Source organism: Chrysochloris asiatica, unplaced genomic scaffold, assembly GCF_000296735.1.
Source record: "Chrysochloris asiatica unplaced genomic scaffold, ChrAsi1.0 scaffold00211, whole genome shotgun sequence".
NCBI classification, from domain to species: domain Eukaryota; kingdom Metazoa; phylum Chordata; class Mammalia; order Afrosoricida; family Chrysochloridae; genus Chrysochloris; species Chrysochloris asiatica.
In genome coordinates this window covers 3,831,700-3,838,947 of record NW_006408729.1, presented here as the reverse complement: position 1 = coordinate 3,838,947, position 7,248 = coordinate 3,831,700, and positions in this window count along the sequence as shown.

The window sequence follows — 7,248 nt, the reverse complement described above, 5'->3', positions numbered from 1 at the left end:
TTTGATTGAGAGCTTTGCTGGATAAAGGATTCTTGGTTGTCTTTTTTTTTTTTTTTTTCTTTCAGCATTTTCTATTTTTCCCCTTTCCTTCTTGCTTGCATGGTTTCTGCTGAGAGAGCAGAGCTTAATCTGAGTTGCTTGCCTTTGTATTTAACTCTTCTCTATTCCCTGGCTAATTTCAGGAATGTCTCCTTATCTTGATTTTGGAGTGCTTGATTATGATATGTCTCAGTGATTTTCTTTTGGGGTCTATCCTTCTTGGGGTTCATTGAGCTTCTTGAATGTTTATCTTCCCATTTTTCAGAATGTTAGAGACATTTTCTTCCAGCAGTTCTTCAACTATTTCTTCTGTGGACTTGTGTGATTCTTCATGTTCTGGAATGCCGATAATTCTTAAGTTACTTCTCTTCATGTTGTCCAACATGAATCTTAGACATTCTTCAGATTTTTTTTATCCTTTTTTTTCTGTTTGCTTTTCTATCTTAGTGGTATTGAGAGATTTGTCTTCCAGCTCACTGGTTCTGTCTTCTATCTCTTCAGTTCTACTCCTTTGCCCTTTCAGTGTATTGTCTATTTCTGATATTCTATTATTGATCATTTGGACCTCTTTCTGTGGTTTTAAATTGTTTCCAATTCTGTATCTATCTTATTTGATTATTCTTGTAGTGCTTTCCTGATTCTTCCTTATTTTTCTCAACTCCATTATAAAGTGTTTTGAAACATTTTATAATTATTTCTCTAAATTCCTTCTCAGGCATTTCCAAGGCTTGCTGTCCTTCCAGAATGTAGTCCAGGTCTACCTCTAGGTCATTTGTCTCAAACACTGTATCTTGTTTCTGGACATGTGCTGGTATGATCATCTGCTTTTGTTTCTTGTACATATTTAGTGTTTATCTGTGGCCTTAATAATTAATTGAATTTGTGTTCTGGTATTTTTTTTATGATTTCTGATTGCCTCTAAGTAGATGTGATCAGGAGATGGGTTTCCCTTTTCACTCTTCTTATTACTCAATCAGAGTAACTATCACAGGAGTTGTCTGCCTACCTGGTGTATGACAGCTGGTATTGTTTCTTGACTGGATTGTGGGATTTTATAGGGTGTGATTGTAGCTTGACTGTATGACAGCATTGGTGTCTCTTCTTCGATAAATGTAGAGAGAGAAAGAGACCCCTAAAGGTAAAGAGGTGACCAAAAAACAAGACAGCATCAGCAAAAAACAAGAAAAAAACAAAACAAAAAAAACCCCCACCAAAACAACAACAACAAAAACTAGATTGGATACTATAGCCTCTAATCACAGAAAAGGTAGAGGTCAGAGAGAAGAAAATAATAAATATATAGCCTAATATGAGTATGACTTTAATGTTTTCTTTCAGCTTCTTGCCTTCAAGGCTGTCTGATAAATTTCAAGATGCCACTGTTGGTTGTTATGATATACCTCAGGAATTAATTTAATTTTCAGCCTGTTTTGTTTTTAAACTTTCTTTCCCTCTCCATACCTTTTATTCTGGCCTTTTCCCTATTAAAAAACAGTTCAGGACTGGCTCTTGGACTGAGAGTATCTGTGCATATGCGTGGCAGAAGAACCTACCTGTGGTGGTGGGGGTGTCCACTTACTCAGTTACCCCCTCTAGTCACCAGAATGTAGGTGTGCAAACAGTAGGGGGCCAATGAACAGATACCAAAAAAAAAAAAAAAGAAAGTCAGTACAAAACAAAACCCACAAAGTGTATTGTCCACCTTTTTCTGAGGTTCCCATGGCATTATTCCATGTTGGGTCAGTTCCCCTGCTTAGTCTTGTCGTTTGGTCTCACCCAAGTTTTTGGCTGCAGGCCGCTGAGCCTGGCACATTCAAATGCACACAATTTCTTACTTTTGCTACAAATTCCACTAGCTATAAGCCTTCAAACTTTTAAAATATGCCCACCTATGTGGTTCAGAGTTTTGGAGCTCTTCCCTGAACCCGCTTCACCTGGTATTCTGTGGTATTTCTGATGGGCTTCCCTTTTCCCTCTTCTTCTTGAGAAATTTCAAGATACCACTGTTAGTCATTTTGACATAATTTTGGATTTAATTTTCAGCCTATTTCCTGTTCTGTCTGCTTGTCCTGCTCCACAATCCCCATTTAGTTCTTTTTTCTAGTTGTAAACAGTTCAGGGCCAGCTGTAGCTGTTTGGTTTTAACTGGAAACTGTCTCTTTAAATTTCAAGAAGATCTATGCGCATGCATAGTAGAACCTTCTGAGGGTGGGACTGGAGTGCCCACTAGCTCAGGCACCCCTATAGTCAATAGAATGGAGGTGTACAGACAGCAAGGAACCAATGAGCAGCTGCCAAAAGAAAATAATGTCCACACCTTTATCTCTGCGGTTCTGTCAGTTGTCTGTGGCTGCTCAGATCCTTCCCCCACTTGGTTTCACCCAAGATGGCGGTTCCTGGAGCAGCTGAGCATCCTGGACTAGAAAGCAATGGATTTCTTGCTTCTGCCACAAATTCCCCCAGCTGTAAGCTTTCCAGCCTTCTAAATATTCCTTTATATGTGGTTCTGAGTTCTGGGACCATCCCCTGAGCCTGCTTGGTCGGGTATTCTGTGTTGTTGTTGGCGAAGCTCTTTGGCACACTTCCACTCGATCCGCCATCTTGTTTGTTCTCCAGCTGTACATCTTTTTGAAAGCAAACTGCCACATCTTTCTCCTTTAGAAAAAATGACTCCTGAAATTCTCAAATATTTATATGGGATTGGGGGATTCTCATCCCCAACACCACTTTGAGATATACTGATAGAGTGGATAGGCATGAAATGGGGAAATTACCAAAGGTAGTATGATAACTTTGGGATTGACCATGGGTCTATGAACCTTATGGTAGATTGGAATAGGTGGAAAATGAGTAACTTCAGGTAGCACAATATGCCTGTTGTCACTTCTTGAAGGGCTATCCCCAGTGTACGGGGCTTGCTGTTGCAAATTTCTGTGGTTCTGTATAGGATGACCTATAAGCCCTCTTGTGTGTATGGAAATATTCCAGTTATTAGTCAAATGATGGGAAGTTTCTTGTGCAGTGCTCAGAGAAAACAGACAAAGGCTGAAATCACTGAAATCATGATTTCAGCCAGTCTTTTTCCCTCTGAATACTGAATAAAAACCTTCCCATCATTTGACTAACACCTGAAAGATTAAAAAAAAAAAAATGCTCTGATAGGATGAAAAGTGAGTTTTTATAGGGATAAAAAGTGAGTTTTTATAATGTAATTTTATTTGAGGGAGATATTTGTCTTGGTTAACGTATCATTCAGTAATAACAATAGCTTAAGTCCTATGGGAGAGGTGTACTTGAACTAACTAATGAACTTTAAATATGATCCTCTTTCAGGACAGGGCCTGAAGTACTCAGTTTTGTTACCAGAAGGGTTAATTGCACCTTGTCTCTGAAAGAGAGGGCTATTTCCTTCTGCTGATTAACAATAGTCAGGTGAGGAAGAATTTCCACATAAAGCAAAGGCTTGTTATAGGAAAGAGGTTTGCAAATGGAGACAGGGAGGATTTAAAACAATGCATAATCCTCAAATCACTGAACAAAGGCTTTCCTGAGGTTTAAAAGGTTTTAGGTGAGAAAAGGCATCATATTTATACGTAGGGATAGGTAGGGACTTCCAGGAAGCAGTACATTTCGAAGGTGCATGTTAATTTGGTGCCTCTGCAGCGTTTCTTCAAGATGGATTCCACTGTAAAGGTATCTGTTATGGGTAGACAAAACTTATTTTGGGATGTCATAAATGTGTAGCTCTTTGAGACTCTATTCCAGCCTCTCCCAAGGACTGGTGTTCTCTTCTACCCTCAGTGGACGATTATCCTTCAAGACTGTATGCATGATTACTGAATTGGGTAAAACTAGTTGGGCCTGAAAAGCATCTTACAAGGAAATAAAATATGAAATTTTTAAGGGTGGTCTTCCTTACGGGCTTTTCCTATGATAAGTTGCTGTTGTTGTTAAGTGCCATAGAGTCACTACCGACTCACAGCAATCCTATGCACAACAGATTGAAACACTGCCTGGTCCTAGGCTAACCTCACAGTCGTTGAGATGGTTGAGCCCATTGATGCTGCCACTTTGACAATCTATCTTGCTGGGAGGTTTTCCTCTTTTATTCTGACCATCCACCTTCCCAAACATGATATACTTCTTCAGTGAATGGTCCCAGACAATATGTCTGAAGTATGAGAGATGAAGTCTGGCCATCCTGGCCTCCAAGGAGCACTCTGGCAGTACTTCTTCCAACACAGATCTGTTTGTTCTTTTGGCAGTCCATGGTACTTTCAATATGCTCCTCCAACACCATAACTCAAATGTATCAATTCTTCTACGATCTTCCTTATTCACTCTTCAACTTGCAAATTAATATTAGGTTATTGAAAATACTGTGGCTTGGGTCATGTGCACCTTAGTCCTCAAGCTGACAAAATACTGCTTAATCCTATGCCATCCTCACAATTGTTATGTTTGAGCCCAGTTTTGCTGCCACTTTGTCAATCTATGTGTTGGATGTCTTCTTCTTTTTCACTGACCCTCTGCTTTTCCAAGTATTATGTCCCTCTCCAGGGACAGGTCCCTCTGATAATATGTCCAGAGTAAGAGAGATAAAGTATTGCCATCCTTGCTTCTAATGAACATTCTGGCTGTAACTCTTCCAAGAGAGACTTGTCTGTTTTTCTAGCAGTCCATAGTACTTTCAATATTCTTCACTAATACCATAATTGAAATGCATTGATTCTTCTAAAGTCTTCCATACTCATTGTCCAACTTTCACATGCATATGGATTATAGTAAATATTATGATTTGGGTCAGGGTCACTTTTGTCCTTGTGATATATAAGGTTTTGTGTAAACTTAACTGGGGCAGGATTTTCAGTGATTTGGCAGTTAAAAATCACATCCCCCATGATGTGATTTTACATGATAAGACAATAAGAGGATTAAAGGAGAGATGTTGTTGCTTTTGATGATACAGAACTTCTTCACCTTATAGTTTCAGAGATATAGGATATTTGGTTCCTGTATATTTCATCTGGTGAGGTCCATCTGTATATTCACACAGATATGTTGTTTTAAAAAAGGATATAATGAATAAATTATTGGTATTGCAAAATTCTATCATATGATCTTCAGCATCATTTCTGTCACCAAGGCCATATTTTCCAACTACTGATGCTTTATTTTGTTAGTCTTTGCATATTATTATGTATATACTATTGGGGTAGTGGTTACGAATTGAGCTGCGAACTGCAAGGTCAGCAGTTCAAAACTACCAGCTGTTTGTCAGGAGAAAGATGAGGGTTTCTGCTCCTGTAAGGATTTACAGCCTTGGAAACCCTGTTCAGGGTCGCTACAAGTTAGAACTGACTCCACGGCACATCATCACCACCACCATTTTTAAGTAAATGGTTTGAGTTTAGAAATTCAAATTTCTTGAGCTAAAGGTGAAAATTAAAGAGCACAGCCTTTGGTATGGATTGCATCTCAATGTAAAGAAAACAAAAATCCCCATCACTGGACCAATAAACAACATTCTTACCAATGGGGAAAAGATTGAAGTTGTCAAGGACTTCATTCTTCTTAGATCAACCATTAACACTCATGGAAGCAGCAGTCAAGAAAGCAAATGACATATTGCATTAGGCAAATCTGTTGCACAAGATCTTTTCAAAGTGTTGAAGAGTAAAGATGATGTCAGCTTGAGGACTAAGTGCACCTGACCCAAGCCATAATATTTTCAATAACCTCATATGCATGCGAAAGCTGGGCCATGAATAAGTAAGACCATAGAAGAATTGATGCTTTTGAGTTATGGTGTTGGAGGAGAATATTGAAAGCGCTATGGGCTGACAAAAGAACCAACAGATCTGTGTTGGAACAAGTGCAGCCAGAGTGCTCCTTGGAGGCCAGGATGGCCAAACTTCGTCTCTCATACTGTGGACATATTGTCAGGAGGGAGCAGTTGCTGGAGAAGGATATCATATTTGGTAGGGTGGTGGGTCAGAGAAAAAGAGGAAGACTTTCAGCGAGATGGATTGTCAAAGTGGTAGCAACAATGGGCTCAAGCATGGCAACAATTGTGATGTTGGCCCAGGATGGGGCAGTGTTTAGTTCTGTTGTTCATTGGGTCGCTATGAATTGGTACTGACCCGATGACACCTAACAACAACAACAACAAAGGTGAAAATTATCTTATATTGTAGAAATTGAATAGCTAAAATAAACTATTTAGAGGATGTGTTATTTTAAATTGTGGCAATTCTGACTGGTTAGGATACCTTCTACCTTTGATTATATTTTGTATCTGATTTAAATAGAGGAAAGAAATGAGAACTGAACAAAATTTGAGAGGAAGACATTTTGGGGATAGAAAGCAGCAAAGATATCTCTGAAGTGTTGGGAGAAAAAGGAAAAAGTAAGACATCAAAAAATGAATAATTGGAAGGAATGAGAGAAGACATATGGACTGACATTCAGCAAAGTACCAACAGTACAGTCCTGTGCATAACTTATTCAAATTCACAGAATAAAAAAAGTTGGTATTATATTTTAGAAATGATAATCCACTACATATTTTATGCATTGACAGTTAAATTAATTGCTCTGTGATTTTGTTTCAAACATTCAATTTTGCATGGCACAGTGGATAACAGAAGGAGTGTGAAGCAGTTTCCTCTGAGTGGAATATCAACTCCATTATGTGATACTTAGCAAATTGCATAACTTCTCTTTGCCTCAATTCCTTTTCTTGTAAAATGAGTCTGCTGAGAGAACCAACCAACTAAACTTTCTCATTCTGGGAAATAAACAAGGTATTTCATAGTATACTAATCATAACTGACTTACTTCCCTGGAAAATGTTCAGTAACTATTAGTTGCTGCTGATTTAAAAATAGTTCTTGATTTCTTTTTGTCAAATTTATAGCTGCTTTTATCTAAGTCTGATCACAGTCAAAGATGTCAGTAACTGGAATCCATGCTTAATGACAATTGAAAATAGTTGAAAGCAACTATAGAGTGTGAAAATGTCTAAATAATACACACTTAAAAAAAATGACAGAATCAATAGTGATTTAAGATTTGGGACATGCAGATGACTGAATACTAGTTTGTGAAGAGATAATACAAGCACAAGAAGAAAAAGCATTATGCGAGTTACTTGATCCTTGCATTTTTTACTTGGTTCAGCTATGAATTAGCTAATATATGTAAAAT